This window comes from Haemaphysalis longicornis, unplaced genomic scaffold (assembly GCF_048455015.1).
Source record: "Haemaphysalis longicornis isolate Haplotype H1 unplaced genomic scaffold, Haemaphysalis longicornis Haplotype H1 scaffold_9, whole genome shotgun sequence".
In the NCBI taxonomy this organism is placed as follows: Eukaryota; Metazoa; Arthropoda; class Arachnida; order Ixodida; family Ixodidae; genus Haemaphysalis; species Haemaphysalis longicornis.
Genome location: NW_027526460.1, coordinates 166,659,092 through 166,681,772, shown reverse-complemented (window position 1 = coordinate 166,681,772; position 22,681 = coordinate 166,659,092). Strand labels below are relative to the sequence as shown.

Below are 22,681 nucleotides of genomic sequence, written 5' to 3'. Positions count from 1 at the left end.
CAGATCCTTCAAAATGATCTAATAACTATCGAAACCTGGTGCGAAAATTGGCTCATGACTCCGAACATTAGGAAAACATCCGTGGTTTCTTTTCATCGCAGGAAATCTCACCCGGCTCCTTCATACTTTTTTTCTGGTTGCAAAATATCCCCGGTGAATTCCTACAAATATTTAGGTGTAAACATTACGCCAGATCGTACTTGGTCCTCCCACATAACAAACATTTCTAACGAAGCAAACAAAACCCTTGGATACCTAAGAAGAAATTTACGACTTGCTCCCCTTTCTGTTAAAGTTTTAGCATATCAAACACTAGTCCGTCCGAAACTTGAATACGCTTGCGCCGTCTGGGATCCCCACCAATCTGATCTATCCAAAACATTAGAATATGTCCAAAATAGAGCATCTAGGATTATATATTCCGATTACTCGCGCCACACAAGCGTTAATAACTTAAAGATCAAAGCCCATCTTCCCAACCTTGAACTTCGACGCAAAGCGAGGTAGATTAGCTCTCTTTCATAAATTTTTTCACTCACTGTCCGACGCATCGGTTATCATGCCCGCGCATCGCATATCGTCTTCCCGCACTAACCACAACAACCCTGCGCATGGCCGTACAACTGCTCACCTTCGGTCATTCTTCGTACAGACAGCGAAGGAGTGGAATGATCTTCCACCCCACGTCGTGCGCCACTCCAGCCCCATACTTTTGAAAACGCACATCGAAGAAACCCTGTATGCAATGCCCATCCCTCATGTAACACCCCGCCCTGGGGTTTTTGAGGTACAATAAATAAAAAATAAATAACTTGATATATGAAGGCTTAAAGTTGTCTAATCCCGGATCCGTGTCATTCAAATTGTGAATAACCCTATACACTTCTTCAGGCGAAGTGGATAAAAGAAAAAAAAAACTGTGAGGCAAACGCTGAAAGTTTGTGTTGAGCGATTCAGGCGGAACTGGTTGGTTGGGTGTGAAAGAATCTAGAAAAGCGTTTGCGATGTCAGATGGGTTGTCAAATGTACTGTTGTCTCAATTTATTTTTGTTGTGGAAGAATTCTCCGATGTTTTATTTAGGAAGGAGTTGATAACTTTCCATTGCTTTCGCACGCCATTCCCCGCAGTGGTGATTTCGCTCTCTTAGTAGTTTTTTAGCGTCTTTGAGCAGCTTGTACAATACTTTAGAGTACGTTTTGTAGCGAGCTAGCAGACGCGAGTTAAACGGTTGTTTTTTAGTTTTCTTATAAAGATTGTCTTTTTTCTATGACATTTCAAGAGACAACCTGTTAACCATGAATTATGTGCAGCCGCAAATCTTTTTTTGCACTTGACACTGGTACATGACATTTGAAGGGCATTAGACAAGGTAGAGGTGAGTAGCTGGAATGCTTTTTCCGGTCGTCCTGGAGCAGAAATGCTGACCAATCAGTTTTTCCGATTTCTTCAAGAAATAAGGGCGCGTTAAGACTGTTTCGTGAACAGCATACCGTCGTTCTTAGAGGATGTGTTTAGTTGAACGGATATGGGGTAATGGTCTGTTATTTCTACCTCAATCCCACCAGAAGGAGGTGCGGGAACAAGGTTAGTTAAGGCGTGGTCGATCAACGTGCTAGGTCCGGTGGTAGGACACCGAGTTGGAACTGTAATAAGGCATTCGTAACCGTAATCGTTTAGAACGTTAGTGTATTCGACGTTAGAAGGACAGGTACAGTCAAGTAGGTTGACGTTTATGTCACACATTATAACGACGTTTTTCTTTTCTGATGATAACGTGTGACGGACACTATTCAACGCTGTACAGAAATCAGTAAGACATGATGAGGGCAAACGATAAATGCAACCGATAACTAATTGCTTAGTATCTTTTGGAAGGAATGCATCAGGAAATTCAATCCAAACTGATTCGCACTTATGTAAGTTCAATGACAAGTCAGAGCGATGGCGATAATGAAGAGCGATGCAAATTGCTGCCCCATCATGGGCACTATGTTCACGATGACAGTATTCAGAGGTGTACCCTTCAAACGCAAATAGATTTCCATCGCACGATGTGAGCCACGTTTCACTCAAGCAGATAATAGAAAAATGGTGACGAATCGATGACAATAAACATGTTATTTCATCAAAGTGTCTTCTTAAACTACGTGTGTTTAGGTGAATGATGGAAGTAGAAGCAGCCGATAGGCGATTTACATGTTCAGAAGGGCACAAGTAGTTGGCCATGAAGGCGAGGGCACTCAATCAGCAAAAGCGGCATGATTCAGGAGAAGATAGCCAGGTCGGATTCAGAGTAAATACGGAAGGATCGGCTGTCTTCAGTTTGGCGGGCTTTTATTTGGCAGTTTTCTCTCCAAAGGAACAGCCACCCCTTTTCTTTTTTCAGTTTCAGGGCTTGCGCGAAGAGCCGTTTAGTCTCCTGGGTTAGGTGCTCATTCACAAAAACGGCTTGCTTGTCTCCACCCGAATAACCCAAGCTGCCAGTGTTCAGCCGAGCCTTCCGCGCCTTCTTCACGAAGTCATTTTTGTGCGTACGAGAGTAGAAACGCGCGATTATGTTCTGCTCACCAGAATTGGTTGGCACCCTGTGCATAATTTCTAGGTCGGAAGCCGAGACAGGACATTTCGCTTGTTCTCCGATCGAGGAAATGATCGCGACGCAATCTTCCCCTTGAGTGACAGGTACGCCTTTCACTTCGACATCCACGAATACCTTTAAGGGCCGAAACCCTGGTTTTCAAGGAGGCGTTTTCAATTTTCAGAGCCTTGTTGGATCCAAGAAGCGCCACTTGCTTAGTGCGTACGCCTTCGACCAACTCATTTAGAAGGCCCATGCTATCTTCCATTTCAGAGTGTTGGAGGCACTGGGGTCGACACCAGCGTCAAGAAGTTTAACTTTGACGCTTTCGACTAGTTTTGCAACTAGCGCGTCCAATCTTTCCTCAAATCGTGCCTCAAGTACCTCAATTTTGTAACTAATTCAGCATTGGTCGGCATAGTAAATCGTACACAGCAAAAACAAGGGAGCACTTCGGCAGAGCACAACAAATCTTAAGAAAACTGCAGCAGTAGTGGTTGTGGCGCAGCTTCGACCTTTTTAAGATCCGAGAAAAAAACTGATACAAAGTACCAACCTGTCCAAATACGAGAAGACGCTTAGCGATCTTTCCGTTACCGCAACCACTGCTGCAATGAAGCTGGCTGCCTTCCGATGACGTCTTTTAAGGCACACGTGAACAGTCGAAGCAGGCACGCAGGGGCAACATGGGGGGAAGAAGGGCGTTGCGAAGAATTCGTTGATGATCACCTCCTGACACCGGCTAGATTCGGCGGCTGGCCAAGCAGTACTGCGCAGTTGCGATCTGGTGCCCGAAAAACCTGTGCAAATACGAGAAGACGCTTAGCGATCTTTCCGTGACCGCAACCACTGCAAAACCACTGTTTAAAAGACGTATTGCAGCCAAAAAAGTCCCATTCAGGCTAACTTGTGTTTTGTGTGTGGGAGAGACGTTACCGCGAATGGATTGCCTGTTGAGAGTCAGATAGGTCGAATTGGGCGGTGGGGCGATGGGTGAGCGCGAGGGCAATGGCTGCCTTCCCCGCCGTGGTTGTGTTGGTAGTGAGAGTGGTGGCCGCAATCACGTTTGGTGGTGTGTGTCGGCCAACAACAGCTACACAGTGCGCGGGTTTGTGAGGGTAGGGGTGACGGTGGGTATAGCTTGATGGTGGGTGTAGCTTGGCGTGGGTGTTCGCTCGTGCTAGTCGCCTGGTCGCTGGGCTGAGTGTAAAATTAAGCGCATGTGACGAGGAAGGGGGAGATTCGGAGGCTGCTGAGGATGTGAGGTGGAATGAAGAGTAGGGTTATTGGGATGGTGAAGGAGAGTATTTTTATAGAGTTAGAATGTAGTGCTGGACGCCCACCACATCTCCCAACTCACGCGACTACGGGGCGTGCGAAAAACGCCGTGTTTCGTGCTACCAAGGCCGAAGCGGGGCAGCTGGCCGAGCCTCGAGAGACCATCCATCAATGCGCGTTCCATTATATTTTATTGTAGCATATTTATTTATTTATTTGTTTATTTAGTTATTTATTTATAAAATACTGCAGGCCATTCGCACGACCTGATGACCATTTATCGTCATATTGGGCCTGTCTACTCGCGGCACGGGGTGACAGCGGCAGGCGTAACCCGTCAGGTTTTTCTGTGTAATTAGATGGTCATGAATTGTCGTGTATAATTTGTGCACATCGAAAACTTATCCAACTACACTTAAGGGAAATCTACGGTCCGATGGAAAAAAGGCCGCGGCTATTCCCCAACCAGTACCCGCGGGAATGATGTTTCGAGAGTACACAACGAGTTCTCTTCGTTGATTGCTGTCATCACTTGCACAATTCCGGGGCCACGCTTCTCTCGAGGCGCGACGGCTATTCCAGGCTCGGGTGTCTCGCAGGCGGCCGGGTCGCGTGTGCACGGGGAAGTGGCGGCGCCAGGAAGAGCGCACGCTTCCTCGTGCCGCTGACCGGCGGGCGGTTCACGGGGAAGCGGAGCAGCGCTGCCTTTCCTGCACACGACCGGCCAGCTGCAGTCGGCCACGCAGCGGGCTCAGCCTTTCGCTGCCGCCGGCGTCCTACTGCGGAGTGGACAGCGCGAACACCGAGGCGGGGTCTCCACACTTTGTGGCGATTCTTCCACCTGCTTCGAGGAACGCATGTAGTGGAAGATTCTCGCGAATCACTAATTCAGTGACGTGTTTGTGGCGTGCGACTGCGCGCGGCTAGGAAGTGCGCCGCTCAGGAGCTCCAGGCTGCGCTGCGGGCGCGGTACCTACGCAGCGTCCATCGCGCCACCGCATGGCTCAGCGGCTGAGGTGAGTCCAAGTGGCTGCGTATGAACGACTGGGCTCGTGTGTCCGAAGAGGTGCGCGTTAACTATTTTAAGGTTCTTGTAGTTGTCTTGAATTCCCGGTCCAATATGGTGCGTCGTCCTCGAAAATGAGCGAAGTGGCCCCCGCACCCCTTGATTATGCCAAGCTTGAAAAGTCGTTCGTTTGAAACTTGCGTTATCTGGATACCGGAATGGTTTAAACGAGGTATCACCAGAACGACGGCAAGCAACAATGCACATTAAAAACGGAAACTGTGGCGGTGCAATTTCAGATGATATATCAACACTCTACGGCAGACATCATTTCGGCTATTCTGGCGCCAAATGTCCTCTCGGAGGCCGTAAAAATTACCCCACCTTCCCGCGAGGAGAACCCTGTGGAGATGCGACGCACCTTGGGGGTTCACTTGGTGTTTCCGTTGGGTTGACTCTCTAATTGCGTGAAACGTGTGAGGAACGCGTATGATATATTCTTTATTTAACACGCGCCGTAACGTTAACGATGACGGCCTTGTGGTCGCTGAAGTGTACGGGTAGTGGATGGTGATGTAACGGGACCACCGTGTAATTAGCAGCGAAGATCAAGTCTATGCACGTGCCCGAAATCGGAACGCCGGTGCCGGAACGACCGCGGCTATGACGCAACGTGGCGCGGCTATGACGCAACACAATCCAACACAATCCACTTTAATCCAATCCAATCCAAATCCAATCCAATCCAAGCCAAGCCAAGCCAAGCCAAGCCAACCCAATCGAATCCAATCCAATGCCCCTCGGGAGAGAGTGTTCGCAGCTCGCTCGGCGAGGAGAATGGGGGAGGTGTGTGGACGGACAACAACAACGCCGTATGGAAGGACAAGGCGAGTGAATGAGATGCAGTCGCATCTAAAATGCTAGAAATCTTGATCTGAACTCATGCACCAAGTAATGCGCCTTCCTCTCCCTTCTGTGGTGCGTTCAGGTCTGGCTTGCTTTGTTGTAACCTACTTTCAGTTCGCGGTCGAGGGCGCGGGCGCTAAAGCAGATTACGCCATAATCTTTTTTTTTTTTTTCAAATTGTGCTTAGGAAATTCGGAGAACGTCACCTACACCCGGTGATTAGTTAGATCACAGTGAAGTTGTAAATACGTTTAGAGAATAGTCAATCCCATCGCAGTACCCGGACTTCTACAGCAGGGGTATCGCCCCGAAAGAAACCTAGAGCTCGTGTTTTTTCCGTATATCAAAATACATAAAACATTTGACCACCATGAAGACTTTGATACAATATAGAGTTTCACGGGGCATTGTATATAGAGCACAATAAAATCGTTAACTTTGGGGAGTTCTTTCTGCGGCTGACATTTTAATTACATGGAGTTATCTCGAAGCAGTACGGCACCCAAAACTGCTGCCCCTTGCCTTATTGACCAGCTACCTCAAAAAAAAAAAAAAAGAAAAGAAAAGAAAGAAAAGCGCCGTGCAACCAATTTCAAGGGGACTGCTCAGCGCCTATAGTGAGCACGTGTGCAATTAACAGTTTCCTGTTGTTGTGACTCAATAGCCAGGTTCACATTCATCTGTCTGTTGACTCAACGCCGTGTGACGTTTACTTTTTTCTCATTTCATTGCATCGCAGTAGCGACTGCTGCGTGGCACCTGTAGTGCAAAGGCATCCTTCATGTACATAGGGCCCCGAGTTGATCGCCCCGCCTCTTCGAGAAGATCATTGTACTCTAAGAAGCACACGAGTTTTTTGTTGACCGTCTTCTTGAGAAGCCAGCCCAGGCAGCCTGTCGGGTCGGTGGGACGACAACGAGCGGGGGAAGGTGGGTGGTTCCCGTCTTCGAGAAAAGCTGCCACGATGAACTCCCTCCAAGACCTTGGAAGGCGCCCCGAAAGACATATTACAGCGAAGCTTGTAGCCTTCCGTAGGTCGGAAAATTTCGTGTCGTAAATGAAAAAACCCGGACACCGAGACCTGCCTAATAACTCTTCTTTTGTTCTGCCTAATAACGTTTAGGCAAGATATTATTGCAAATAAATTCAACTTTAAGGATGTCATACCGCGTTTTGTGAAAAGTGGTTCCGTGTGGGCATTGAGTGGTGCGTTAGGGATTGCCCGGACAGCTTTTTTCTCGAATAGGAGCAGCTTGGAGGGGTATTTCCCCATGTTTATTTATTTATTTATGTATTTATTTCTACCTGAAATGCCCCGTTTAGGGGTTGGGCGTTACATCAATTGATAAGGTGATAGATGAAATCCTTGAATTTGGTAGTGTCGCAGTGGTGCATGGCGTCGGTGGGAAGCTATTCCGGTCTTTGGCTGTTTGAATGAAGAATTTATTTATTTATTTTTTTTTTTATTTATTTATTTATTTCTTTATTTATTTATTAAAATACTGGCAATCTCTTTTGAAACCAGAGCAGGTGGGCACACATAAATAAACATAGGTGGAGCTGTTCTGGGAAGTGCACGTGTCTGAATGGAGGGCTTTATTTACTTCCAAAAAACAAATGTCAAGCATGCGTGTAGAGCAAGTTATACGAAATTAAAAAAAAATACAGCATACAAATATATTGTTACAGAAATCTATACATATAAAGAGAAGTGCCCGACTGCGTGACTGACTGATCAAAGCCCAGCCAAAATTGGTCGGCCTTGACACTTGAAATTTCGCGAGTACATCTGCGACATAGCGTAGGGTTCACTAATGAGGGATTTTCGCAAATTGCACTGGGAACCGGGGCAAAAGGTGAAATGGTGTTTTCGTAAATTCGTGATTATCTCGATCACCCGTCCATATATCGAAGTGCTTTCTCCTGGCATGTGTAGGCTTTCAGAGTATCTAAAAATTAGTTTCTGGATTTTGCCCTAAGCAACACTATCGAGGTGATTCCGCATTCCGGAAGTAAATGGGTTTTCTTAAGATTCCCCAATAAATCCGTTAATGATTCATTTATCCAATTAATTTTTGCCAACATATGCTACTCGTACAAATGCAAACAATCAATTTTAAGTATTTCGCCCTGGAAAGCCGGTAAGAGGGTCAATTGTTTTTACAAATGACACGCCTGACAAGCCGAAAAGGCCTAACAGGTAATGTCCCTGCTTAACCAAACTGCTGGTTCAAATGGCTTAAAATATCATGAGCACACTGTGATTAAGGTGTTGGAGCTGAATGTTGCTGAAAAGTTTAAAAAAGTACACCACGGAGAGAGTGAAAAGCGGTTAAATTGTTCTTCCGAAATTGATTTTTTTCATTCCCGCCATTTGAGATGTTGAACGGTTTTTTGTGGAGATAGGTAACTCACTCAGTTATCTATACACTCTTCTAAAACATTTTTTATGACACCAATCTAATAGAGGCAAGTACGATATCGGAAAAAATGGCGTGTTTTAACACGTTACTCAATAACCACACAGCCCGTTGATATACCCAATTCGTTTTTCCTTCCAAGTGGTGCCAATACTGTTGCCCAAAAATCGATTGATTTTGTCCTAACATGCGGATAGAACGGCCAGCGAGATATTTACTTTTACGTCTTTCTGGACGAGGAATTACGTGGAATTTTCCCGCGTCCGCATAGCGTTCGCCATCTGTTGGCACTTTCTGCAACGACGCGGCTTATCATTTATCATAAAACTGTGACCGATGAGCATCGCTCATACCTGCGTAGATAACCTTGCGTCACTCAGTCCATGCTCCAGCGTATGTTCCCAGCGCAACCTCCTGCCGAATGCGAGTTCTGTTTACAACCCGGAATTCCTCCTCGTATCATATTAGAGTGCAAGCAAAACCCCAATTTCTCCCCTCTTCCATCCCCCTTCCCACCCCTGAGCTGTCGGAGAACGTGGTGACTAACAGCGATCTGGGTGCCCAGTGGCCTCCAGAGGCTGCTTGCTCATCACATTGCTGCCTGGAATAGGGAACCACTCCCACTCCACCGGCTAAAATAAAACGTTTTTCACTCACTCACTCGGGTAAGCACGGCCTCTTGGTGCAATTTGTTCAGCGAGAGTTCCAGTAAAACACCAGTTCCTGACGCTTCCCACTAACACTACACGCCTCTGGTTGAAGCCTATGTATTGACAGCAGGCAGGAGTTCCTAATTGAGTACCACTTGACGGTGAACTAGCCGATTATGACAACTAAAAAATAACTTTAGACGGTTTACACCCATTCGTGTCATTAGTATAATGGCCCACCCGGGTATCGCCTGGTACTACCGCTAGTTAGGAATAAAGGAGGAATAAGCAGTCAAGAGTCGCCGCAGAAGTATACATTAGAACGCGTGGTGCCGACCTACAAACGCGCACGGTGCTGTACATTGTTTAGCTTACTATAGCGTAACGTCAATGCGAACTGGATGAAAACTTCCAAATCTTTCCTATTAGGAGCTACTATTCGCGCTTCTTTATAAGAATTAAAATAATGAATCCGTGTTAGTGATAGACATTCCACTCTGTAATTCCAAGCGATTCCAAGCGATTCCACTCTCTAATGGCGAGTGGAAAAAAATGAATACTTAAAGGCATCGTTATGACAGGAATATTCGACTAGAGTGCGCGGGGGATTTTGCCTAGTTTCCCGGGTTCCCGAAAGGCGAATGTACTTATATGCGTCGATTTTATAATGATTGCACAAAATGTGGAACAGGTACTTTGGTCGCCCTTGTACAGAGTGTAGAAAACCCACAATCAGTTAACATACGAGTTGAATGAGTGTAGGGGATAGCAGAATTACGGGCTGCTGGAGGATAAACAGCTTTTCCATGGCTTGTATGACGTCCGGTTGGCGGGAGCTATAGCAGATAAAGGAGGCGATACGTGATAGAATATGTGAAAAAAGCAAAGGCGAGAAGTTTTTCGGCTCGAGTCTGATGCTTTAAGGTTGGCGCGGCGTACATACGCTAGTGTAATGTAAATATACTGAGTAATTAAGTCTTATTACACGGTTTTAATCGGCTTCAAGTGTGTATGTATGATTAGATTTAAAGGAGTCCCAAATTGTGCATGCGTACTCTAGCTAGGCCGAACTTGTGTTAAGTAAGCTTGCTTCTTTAGTGAAATGGGAGCAGGTCGTATTTATATATAGGCACATTGCGCCGGACACAGGCCGCTGTGAACGCAGCACTTTTCCTGCTAAAGTTGTCTGTAGCGCAGGCTAGGGCATCGGTAAAGGAGTGGCGAATCCTCGACCCGTTATCACCCGCTGCCTGCAGCATGCCGAGCTAACCACCTATGAGGTTGACACTGAGACACAGTGTAAAGAAAGACGGCCGTGATGAATGCATCGGTTCCTCCCTGCCAGTTGTATTATCTGGGGCCCTATTCTCGACTGCACAAATTGCCGGCAATTCTGGCAATTTGCCCGAAGTCTTTTCTGATTGGCTTTCAGTTTTGGCCACGTGCTTCCGGTTGACAAAGTGGTTGTGTGTGCTGCCGTCATTTTGACGTTTCATGTCGTTTACGGACAGCAGTTCTAAGGTTTGCCTTATTTCTCGTTACTAAAGGCACATAATTCTTGGCCGGCACTGAAAGACCAGAATAAATGCAGCGGACATGACAACGTAGCCTGTCTTTGCTATTCAACAACAATACTGCTTGTAATACACCCCCCCTCTGTGATTGGCTGAGAAGGCGTGACGTAATTTAAGCAGTTGGCGGGAACGATTACGTCATGCATTGGCAACTTCAGCTTGCGTAAAAGTGACGTAATGCTATGTAACAGCTTGAAAATGGCAGTTGTTTTTGTCGCAAAATACAAGCAAAATAGGGCAAAAAATTGCCCCGGCTTACGGCGCCGCGAAATGTGCGGCAATTTGCAGCAGGCGCAGTTTCGCATGCGCGCTGTTTAAAGCATGTTTCTTACCGAAACAAATTATAGTTTCAACTGCTTCCAAGTCAGCGATCATGGAGCACACAAATAACATGCAGTATTTTGCTTTTATGCTTGGAAATAAAACAAAAATTATTTGTATGGCGTAACCGCAAAATAAGAGGGCAGTACAAGCCTCTCCATGACAAAGAGGACCCAATGCATGGCATTTGTCCATACTCGTCCTAGTAAGCTGTTGGGTCACATGATCGAACTCAAGAGAAAAATAACAAAGTGACTATTTGGTTCATTACAGCGCTGGTTGCAGTCGAGCTTGACGAATGAGTGAATCGGCGACATCGGTGCGCTCCGCGGTTACCAGCCGTAGTGCTTCGCTGCTCTTATGTGTCATAGAAGCGATGGTCGCAGCCGTATTTTCTGTGATCACGCCATAAACGTGTAACATAGCAGCAGACGATAGAGTGGCGGCGGTGGCGGCAAGGGAGGTGATAACGCAACAAAGCTTGCATTAAAGCAGATAGCCCAGCTATGTTGCTAAAAGTGATTGAAAGAAATAAATGGATGCGGTAAAAAATTGTGGGACGTTGTTTAGCTCGACATCCGCCTTTCGCTCGCTTTTGGATCAACGTTACTCGATCGCCTTGTGGTGTTGACGCCAAATGTGACCTCCAGAAATATGTTTTTCTTGTCAGCCTCAGCTACCGTCTGAATTTTTATAGTACATGCCAATTGTTTTTATATCTTTCTTGCCCAATATTTGATACCTTGGTAGCGATCTTTATGAGTGACTCGTCAAATTACACTCCATGTCGTCATAGCTATAGGTGCAGCACGTCACTCATTGCTTACGTCGTGCTTACGCCAAAAAAACATGGGCTAATTGCCGCAATTTGCGCAGTCGAGAATAGGGCCCTTGCAATCTGAATGGTCGACTACAATAGCAGCGACTGATGTATTTTCGCCTGCGCCACTTAAACTGTTCATTCTTCTCGGCCTTCGGATCATGACGTTACCTTAGATGCTTTCTTTGTGTGGGCGCCCGTGCGTGACTCCTGATAATCGCGGCTGTTGCTGCCCAGGACAGGGCGCCTACACTTGCGTAATATGAATGCTACGAACCGAGCCCGTGATACGCGTGGCAGCGTTCCTAGAAGAAATGACCCCCCGAACCCCCAGGATATAGAAAATGCCGCTGCTGCTTGCGAGGCAAACATTAGCGCAACGTGCATGGTTAGCGTTGTGAGAAACATGTGAGATGTACAAAGACCACGAAAAATCGGAAGTTAGTTTGGGGCCTAGGTATTTATAGTGCTAGCAGAAACAATTGTGGAGCCGCAGATGGCGTAATCAAATGTTTGGTGGGACTGCTTGCGATGAAATGAGATGAGCGCAGTTTTTTAACGTTCAAGCGTATTGAACACCTTTCGCACCGTGTTTGAATTAGGTGTAGATCTGACCGAAGAATTGTAGAATCAGAAGGATCACGTGCAAAGCGGTAAAGAACGCAATCATCAGTGAATAACCGGGTATCCGACTGAATGTTAGTAGGAAGGTCATTAATGTAGATCAAGAATAGCAAAGGACCGAGGACAGTGCTCTGCGGCGCGGAACTCGAGAGAGAACGGGGGACAAATCTGATGCAGTAGTGTTGGCTTAAACAAACTGTTGCCCGCTAGTTAAGTCACGGATCCAATCGAAAATATGGAGGTTTAAATTTAGGCGGGATAGTTAAAAAGCAAAACATTTCTATAGAACTTTATCAAAGGCTTTTTAGAAGTCTAGGAAGAAGGCATCTACCAGTGTGTTAGTATCCATGCTATCATTCGGAAATAGAGCGAGTTGCCTGTCATAGTAAAGCCCTTTCTGGAAGCTGTGTTGGTGAGGGTAGAAAAATTGTTGGCAGTTAGGAATTTTACAATGGAATTTTACAATGTTATGTCTTCCATGATTTTCAAACCAACACAAGTTAAGGAAGTGGGACGGTAGTTTGTATTGAAATTCGAGATACCTTTTTTTCGCCACTGGGATAACTCTGGCCACCTTCCAGTCCAGCGGCGCCACTCCACATACAAGAGATTACTGAAAAGTGTGCGCCAAAATGATGTTTAAGACATGTTTTGCGTTTCTGAGTATTTTTAAATTGATTCCGTCAATGCCGGAGGAAGATATACTGACAATAATTCTATAACTTTCAAAATTTTAATAGGTTGAAACGCTAATGGTGGCATGAATTCGTGGTCGTGGAATGGGGTGTCGGTAACTCACTCACAGTTTCTCTGCTAAAATAGGGAGAAGTTTTTGTTTAGAGTTTCGGCGGCATCATGTGCTGGTACATGATGGTTATGTACATCATTTAGTGGCAGCGACTTCCGGTGGTTAGGGTTAAAGGTCTACCAGAATCGTTTTGGGTTATTACGCAACATTTCTGGCGACGTGGTAGAAAGTAGAAAAGCTAGACCGTTCAGTCTTTTGAGGTTGCGCCGTGAACATCTTGACCGCGTACGATATTTGGCCCAAGCGTGTGGGCTGTCTGACCGTTCCGTCCGGAATAATCTTTCATTTTTATTGCTCAGACGTTTAGGTGACGAGCTGAACCAGGGGAGGACGATTTTCCTGTGACGGTAATGGGAGGGACGTGTTTATGAATTAACTCCTGCAGTTTATTTTTAAAGAGAGACCAGTTTCATTCGAGAGAGCGCTGCGAGAAATCAGCAGTGAAAGACTCACAGAACACACTAAACTTTTTTACACCCTTTTTGGCCGAAAAGGATGTAAAAATCTTGTCCCATGGCTAACACCGTTAAAAGGTGTTTAGGGAAAAAAGGGTGTGCGGATGAAAAAAGGGTGTTGAGCTCAAAACCCCCCAAAAAGGGTGTGGAGGATGCTCAAAAGGGTGTTGAGCATCCTCACACCCTTTTTAAAGGTGATGGCATGCGCAGTGGTAATGTGAATCGGTGCAGCGCGCAGCATTAAACACAAATAGTCAACACGCACAAGTTGCAGTTTTTTTTGTAACAAATTTATTTACAAATGTGGAGAGCCGAAGACGACGAAGGCAGGACTAGGGGCAATGAAAGAAGAGAAGGTTGAGGAACAGAATAAAAGGATGGTTCCCAAGTGAACAGCCTCGGATTATTACATTGGCGCAGCCGACAGGATTCCAAAGACTATGTGGATTACTCTGCATGCCACGCGGAACTCACAAGGCAAGGTTTACTTCTCGTCATGCCAAGTCGACGACGAAGTGCCGTACGTCTTGCCCGAGTGCATCACAACACCACAACTGTGTGACTGGGTGGCAAAGAAGTCCGGCCAGACAACCGAGGATCTGACTACCCAGACTTCTCTCAAGCTCAGGGTGAAACTGTCCGAGTTCCAGGAATACTTCATGGAGGCAACCATGAGGGCGTCAATGAACACGAACACGACACCGAATGTGAACGTTACCACCATGGACCCAGGCCTTCTTCTGATTCTGCAAGAGCAACAACGGCAGGCAGAGAGGCAACATCAGCTCATGGAGACCCTCATCGCTACGGTCCAAGCTCAAGAAAGGCAGCGCACAGAAATGGTGAAGCCGGATCGGTTTATCGGAGAGAGTTCAAGTCCTGAGGATTGGATTCGTTCCTATGAATACGCATCCGAGACGAACTCCTGGCACGAAGCTACCGACCGAGTGGAAAACATGCGGCTGTTTTTACGGGACTTGCAAAGAAGTGGTATGAGCTGCACTTCTCCACACACGCGTCAGACAGCTGGGACAGCTGGAAGTCAAGCTTTCTCGCAGCGTTCAAGGAAAACCCCATGGAAAGGTGGGACCGTGCAATTTTCTATAAATACCGATCGGGCAAACCCTTGGAGTATTTTTACGAGACAAGGCGCCTACTAAAAATGGCTAATACTAATCTCCCGGAGTCTTCATCTGTGCCACTGATTATTCACGGGTTGCCTAAGGATCTTCAGAAGCAGGTGCAGCTGAAGTCCCCAAAGACAATCGAGGAACTTTAGGAGTGTTTTCAAGGCTTGTGCATAGATGCTCCTCCGAGAATGCAGGGTACGCGACGTTTCAATTTCGAAACCGGGCAAGCGTCACAGAGGTCTGGAACTTCCGAAGTGTCATCGGGTACACAAAGAAATTCGTACCGAGGACATTGTGTCATGAACCTTTTATCCCCCTGCAGTGACAATATAACCTCGGATGAGTCCCGTTAAGTCGAAGAACATAGTGACGCCGAAGCAACCCAGAAAAAAAACTAATAAATGAGGGTGATCAGTCCCACCCGACGACAAAAATGAGACTGTTTACTTCACCATATTAAATCTTCTTTTCATAACTTTGGGAGTTAACGGCACCGACGTCACAGCACTAGTTGATAGTGGTGCTTCCGAGTCCGTTATAAACAAGTCACTTGTGTCTGACAAAGATATTCTTAAAGGGAGACCAGTACAAATGCAGGGCTTTGACGGAAGGAGACAACTTTACGATGAGTGGATGAAAGCTAAGGTGACGTACCAAGGTCAAAGCACAGAGATCGACGCCTTAGTTTTTAATGGGTGCGAATACCAATTTCTAGTCTGAAGACCTGATATGAAAAGACTTAAACTAAACCTATACTGGAATGATAATGTCTGCGTTGACATGGAGGACAACAGACCGACTGAGCACAACAGACCGACTTGTTCGGTGTGAGGAGGACGTTCGCCTCAAGTTTCCAGAGCTCGTTTGCGTTGGTACTTACCTGCCAGCAACAACAAAATTCTCTGTTCCTTTCAAGCTTGCTGATGTAACACCCATTAGACGAAAGCCTTACAATATGTCCCGTGAAAGAAGACTTTGGCTAAAGAAAGAACTTCAGCACATGCTGGAAGCTGAAATAATACGCCCGTCAGTCTCCAAATTTGCTTCCCCCATTACATTAGCGTTAAAAGAAGATGGCTCATTGCGTTTTTGCACAGATTACAGGATTCTAAACAGACAAAGTGACCTTTCTCCATTTCCGATGCCACGAATAGACAACATCATTGAAGAGACGGGAGGCTGCCACGTCTTCTCTCGCATAGACTTGTGAAAGGGATTTTGGCAGATTCCTCTAGAGCAAGAGTACAACCAGTACACGGCTTTTGTCACACCCTTCGACGTGTACGAATACAACCGACTACCTTTCGGGTGGAAGAACAGCCCCGCCTGGTTTCCGAAGATGATGAATGGGGTGTTGAAACCATTTTTGGGCTTATTTTGCAATGTTTATGTTGATGACATTATTGTGTACTCCGAAGAATGATAGCTCACATGCGGAATATTTGACCGCTGTCTTGACCGCCCTGAGTGCAGCCAAGCTGAAAGTCAATTTTAAGAAAAGTGAGTTCTTTAAGCCGAAAATCACATTTCTCGGGTGCGTGCTGGATGGCTTCACTAAAAGCACGAAAGAGGAGTCCGTTGAACGGGTACGAAATATGAAGCGAACTGAAAACATACACGCACTGCGAGTTTTTCTCGGTCTGGTAGAACACTTCCGGAGCTTTATTCCGGGTTTTGCTGCTCATGCCAAACCACTAACAAGCCTGCTTCAAAAGGGCACGGCTTTCCAGTGGACAGAAGAGTGCGAAAAAGCGTACCACGACTTAGTGTCAGCCATTTCATCTGACCCTGCGCTCACGCTGCCAGACTTCTCACTTCCTTTTGAGCTCACCACGGACGCTTCTCACTATGGTGCAGGCGCCGTCCTATACCAACGAGGACATTCGGCTACAAACGATCGAAAACTACACGTGGTTGGATACTACTCGTATACGTTCAACAAGTCTGAAGAGAACTACTGTACAACAGAGAAAGAGGCTGTGGCTGTTGTGCTAGCGGTGAGGTACTTTCGATCGTACCTCGAGGGCAAGAAGTTCAAGCTTTTTACTGACCACCAGGCCTTTACATATCTCCTGCATGACAGTCAACCTAAAGGACGAGTATCTCGTTGGATCATCGAATTGCAGCAGTTCGATTTCGACGTATTGCACCGATCCGGGCAGTTGCTTTCAGATGCTGATGCCCTTTCCCGTCTTCCTATTGACATAAGCTGCAAGACTGGTGAAGAAGTAAATGCACTGATGGCTCTGAGGCTGTGGGAAGGAACAGAAGAAGTACAGTGTGTAGATGGACGGTTTCACGTTCCACCTACATTGGTCAGAAATGTTCTGGAGTTCTACCACGACAGTCCAGAGTCAGAAGGTCACGACGGCTTCTGGCGAACCTATTACAAAATCAGGAAGAGGTTCACTTGCCACACATGAAAAGAGATGTAAGCGCATACATCCACTCTTGTCACTCATGCCAAATCAACAAGGCCAAATACAAACAGAAAATGGATGCAATGAATTTGCCAGCCCATTCAAAAATACCATTTGAGGCAGTGCATCTCGATTTTGCGGAGCTCAGAAAGAAGGGTGAAGGGGTAAGAAGGACACAGTCTTTCTTATTGTGTATCGATGAATGCTCCAGGATAGTGGCTGCAAAACCAGGAAAGGAGGACGCAAATACTGTAATAGCGCTTTTGAACAGAGAGATGTTTAATGGCGTAAAATACGTTGTGTCTGACAATTGACCTGCTTTCAGGAGCCGAGCAATGATATGCTGGGCGGAAGCAGAGGTATCACACTCAAGTTTGCAGCCCCATATCACCCGGCGGCTAATGGTCTTGCAGAACGGGCCATACGAGATATTAAACAGTACATCCACTTCTACCCTAACTTTCCCGGTGGTTGGAAGTGCTGTCTGGAGACGGCGGTCACGCATCACAACCGGTCGCACACAAGTGCGCTGGGGTGCAGCCCTCAGTATGCAGCCTTTGGTAAGCCATCATACCTGCCCGGTGACGAGATCCTTGGTCTGACGACAAGGCTTAAACTTCAAGAAACGAAAAGGGCAGTCGAGAGTGAAATGAAGTATACGGAGACGATGAAACGTTTCTTCGACAGGCGCCACAACACGAGTATTCCGGCTATTTCTCCAGGCGATTTGGTCTTGGTGCGAAAATGATGTGGCAACTCAAAAACCAGACCTATCGGGGCCTTCGAAGTTATCAAGACAGCATCTACCAATGGCGTTTTGAAGACCGTGTGGTACATGACGGGCAACGGGGCTGTGGAAGTCGCGGCCATCAGCAACGTGGTTCCCTACACACAGAGGAAGGACGAAAACAGGGCCCCGGAGAGTGAGAGCCGAAGACGACGAAGGCAGGGCTAGGGGGAGGGGAAGAAGAGGAGGTTGAGGAACAGAATAAAAGGATGGTTCCCAAGTGAACAGCCTCGAATCATTACAACAAATATATACAGAGCCGTATGCAGTGATTACAGTGGTTTCCGAGCACACCAGAACATGGCTTCACTTCAAGATTAAAAGGAGGCGATCGGTTATCATGCGAGGAGAGGGTCAGAATGCTTTACAAGTAAGTGTAAGCCAATCGGGGAGTATTGCCCGCAAAGCCACAGATCGTTTGGGAAACTTAATTAAGCCAGAAAGATTGCCTACAGGGCTATTGTGTCATTGCACAAAGTTTGTAGTGGACGGGATAGAGGGAAGGGAGAAAATAGAGCTCTTGGGTAAAGCCATTTCTTGGTATAGCTGGGCTCCAGCGTTACCCGGAGCTAGCCCTCAAATTGCGTCCCATCTCCTCTGCTGTTGTCACTTGAAATCCATGAGAGCTCGCGTTCCCCGATCCAGTGCGTCGCGTAGCTCGCAGTCTGCCTCAGCCCCGTGGAGGGCGGGAATTGCCCAATGTGCCTTTTGGACAAAGTGCCGCCACGCCGGTCGGGGGCGTTCAGTACATTCGAAGGCGTCGACTCTCGCCCTCCATAGCGAGTGGAGCCCTATTACATAGACACAGTCGCGAAGGAGCGAGCGTTCCGAGTCCGCATCTAGGAACTTCAAGTTTGTCCAAGTGATTTTCCAGCGTGTGTTGAAGGAGCATTGCAGCTCATCCCAGAAGTAGAACGCCGTGTTACAGTCCATGAATACGTGCTCGGCCGTTTCCCTCTCTACGCACAGTAGACAATTGGCCCCTCCCAGCAGAAAAAAACCGCGTTCCTTCTGTATTGCCTTTGTAGGCAGTATACACGTGTGAAAGCGAAAGAAAAAGTCCTTCGAGCCGGCCGGGATAGGGAGCTTCCGTACTCGTCGCAGGACGTCACTTTTCGGCCGACCAAGGGGTGGTAGGCGGTACATGGGCGGTGGGAGGGTCTGCTCTACGAGGTCCCAATACAGCTTCATTGGTTTCACTGAGCAGAGGTATTCCCACAAGAAGCGTTCCTGTAAGAGGGCCACCGCCCCCGCCACTTCTCTGTAAAAACGTGTTGCACGGGCACCACTTTGGAGCTCCGCTGTTGTTACGAGCCAAGTGGCGAGGTGCAACACGCCTACATTTTGCACTGCCGCCTGGAGGAAGCCATCTCGGTGATCTCGGAAGTACAGAGATCGTTGCACAGTTATTTTAAGCTCTGTGTTAACGAGCCCAAGCCCCCTGGATTCAGCGCTCCAGAAAGCGTTGGTGCGGCGCATGGGCTCATACGTGGATCGCCAGGCAAAAACAGCGAACAACCGATGTAGCTTGACCACTGAGCCTGCGTCAATGGTCGAGACTCGGGCCGCGAACAAGATGGCCGTGTACACCACGGCGTTGCAGACATGTGCCCTAGAGAAGAGGGCAATATGTCGCGCTCTCCAGGGTTACAGGTTCCTTGCAGCAGCTGCCAGTTTCGTCTGCCACCTGGGGGCGGTGGCTGTGCTGTGTTCTAGGTTTAACTCCGAGGTAGCGGGTGATGGCCTCCCTCCATCGAACGCCGTAGAGTTGTTGTGGTTTGGTGGGCCATTCCCCTAGCCATGCGCCCTCCGACTTCAAGATTGAGTTTGGCCCCCGAGAATCGACAAAATGCCTCAGCCAGTGCGACGACATCCCCTGCCTGCTCTCTCGAGGAGCACACAAACGCAACATCGTCCACATAGGCCAACACCTTCAGCACTTCGTCGCCGAGAACTAAGCTATTGATTGACTTGGACGCTATTGCCATCCTGCAAAGTGGTTCAATATACAATGTGAAAAGGATAGGGGACATAGGGCAGCCCTGCCTGACTGACCTTCCGATGTCACAGTTGGAACACAAAGGAATTGAGCAAGGAAACCAACGGGATGCAAGCGGTACAGGGAGTGCATACGTACTCAGTAATTCATGTACTGTTCTTATTTTTATATGCAGCAGAGGAAAGCCCCCCGATCGAGTCGGTGGGCTTGTTGCAAAAAACAGATATTTTAGTGGTTAATTTTGGAAGTATGGATTTTACTATGAGAATATACAAATCAACACGCAGATTCGCAAAAACTTTTTAATCACGAGGCCGTTTTTGTGTTCCATAACTTATAGAATTTTATGAAATACCAAACAAATCTTCCCCGTCACCTCAACACCTTTCAAAAAAGGGTGTTCATTATTTCAACACTTTTTTCCCCAGAAGGGTGTAAAGCTACAAATGAGGATGTTCGAAACTAAGAAAAAGGGAGCAAAGAAAAAGGGTGTAAGAAAAGACCGCCAACTAAAAAAAAAAGGTGAAGGGACCTCCAGCTTTGAGACATTTTGTACCTGTTTATACGGGTGGACTGAACATTTTATACAAGCGGGAGGTGTTTTGTACCTCACAATGTTTAAAGCAATATGAATTGGCATAATTTATTACCAGTGAAGTTATTTAAGCTTGAGCTAGTTTCGGTGGCGTTAACAAGAAAAATACGACGAAAAAGAACTGCGGCGCTTGTAAAGAGTGCCCCACCACGGATAGGGTATTATAACAGTGAAGTCGGCTTTCAAGCTTGTTAGAGTGTGAGCAGTATGCGTCTGCGCACCTCTTGCTATACCAATTCAAAAATACTAGTCATTTTTGGATTCTAAAAGCCAAAAAATTGGCGCAGCTTGCAATAGTGGTGCAAGGCTAGAGAAGCAGCACAGCTGGGGGCCGACCTAGCTTTTTTCCCCCATGGATCCTCTGGCAATGGGGGGGGGGGGGGGGTGGGACACACTGGAACAGCCTTATAAAAGCCGGTTAACCTTGGCCTCAGCCAACAGCGGTCATCCTAGCTTAGGAAGACCATTGCAAAGCTTAGCAGACATAACAAAACTTAGCAACTCCAGAAGAAACTAGGCCGACCCCCAGCTCCGCTGTTTTTTTTGGCAACTAAACACCTATTTCACACCGTTTCAATAACCTAGTGCGTTGCAATCGGTAAACACCCTTTTCGAGACACGAGTACAGTCTTTTGGATTTTGAAGGTTCAAATTGGTGTTTCACGTGCAAAAGATAAACTTGGGGCATGAGGTGCACCGCATATGGATACGAGCGATCATTGCATACGAGCAACTATTTTTTTGTGTTTGAAAATTGCTTGCGAGTAGAGTAGTATATGAGGGGATATCTTGTTCTTTACAGTGGTATTATGCATCCAGGCATGGCCTTATTCAATGAACAGCTGATTATCTTTTCCACACCTTTCAACACCATAAGAAAAACCAAGGGCGTTGAAGCTGATCAATACCCTTTTTTCACACAGAAAGGGTGTACAGCTAGGAAAAGGTTGTTGAGATTCAAGAAAAAGGGCGTAAAGGCCTCCTAACACCCTTTTTGCACTTATGCTACACCGTTTTGGCTAAAAGGGTCTGAAAAAGTTTAGTTTGAATGTTGTTAGCTCGTCATAGATAGCCTCGTGTTTTTCCTTGTCTTAAAGCGTGATGTTTTTTTTATTTCTTTGTTGATGAAGTCACTTAAGACATGTTTTAGCGTGGAATAATGCGTGATCACTTAGGCCAGCTAAGTGGGTACGGGGTGATATGCCATCAGCGTGCGAAGTCAGGAGGAGGTCCAGTATGTTTCAAGAATTGAACGGTTTATCGAGTTGGCGCAGAAACAGGTTGGGTCAAGCCAAAAGTTGGACACGCGACGACATAATCCCTTTATACCTTGCATTTTGATGTACTATTGGCCTCGGGGACATACCGTGGCGCCACCTACGAATGACGTCACTTGTTGGACGCCGGGTCGGATTGTCGCCTGCTACAACACATTTCCTGGGCGTATGCGACCGCATGTTTTTCTGTTACGTGTGTGTGTGTGTGTGGCCACCGTCTCCCCCCTCCTTGTGGATCCGTGTGGATTTGATGCAAATTGCAAAAAAAGTGGTCTGCAGACCGAATAATCCGGGCAAGCCATCAGCGACTCGCTTGTTCCCTGCCACACCGCCGCCTTTAGGTAGTATCGCGACCCACAGCTCGTAAGCAGCCAGCTTACGCCAAGGACGATGCAACTGATGAGACAAGTACGCTGCAAATTCATTATGAAATACGTGCGATGGACATGTACGAGACTGTGTGTGCAAGGAAACACCTTGTAACAGAGACGGAAACGCGTTGCTCACTTGTGATCGCACCGCGCGTACTGCGCGCATTGCCTGGTAAATGAATGCTACGTGAGAACGCTGATCGCAATGCTTCGGCGCACATGCTTCAAAGTGCTGCTATGATGTGCAGTTTGGCTAAAGCAGTTCCCATTTCCCCTACATTGTTTTTCATAGTCATGCCCGGATTTGATTACGATCACTGCCATAGCATTTACGCTGCACTGCTGTTATGTTTGCTTTTCGTATAAATTGTATGAACGCAAGTTTTGAGCGCCTTCGAGCGGGTTTGAACATGGCTATATTTAAATTTCGTTAGGACGTCGGCATCGGAATTTATAGTTGCAGCGTGGTCTGTTTACAGTGAGCCTGCCTCTCTTTAGCATCAGGTTTGAAACTCACGATTGCTCACAGAACGCGAGGCTGTGTACGAGGCGAAACACGTCGTTAATGATTAGGGGATCCCAAACGCAACACGCGCGCGTACGACGAGAAGGTCTTCTCCAACAGCTCGCCACCGGCTTCGGTTGCACGTAGTAATCGAAT

General features: G+C 47.0%; 1 protein-coding gene across 1 annotated transcript in view; it reads left to right on the top strand.

Moving 5' to 3' along the window:
* Positions 1–4,563: 4,563 nt before the first annotated feature.
* The window catches only part of LOC144152040 (fatty-acid amide hydrolase 2-A-like), a 173,976-nt gene continuing 155,858 nt past the window's right edge, over positions 4,564–22,681 (top strand). Inside the window, exon 1 of the mRNA XM_077683230.1 lies at positions 4,564–4,873. The gene's annotated coding sequence lies outside the window, so the exon portion shown is untranslated. The remainder of the gene's footprint in view (positions 4,874–22,681) is intronic.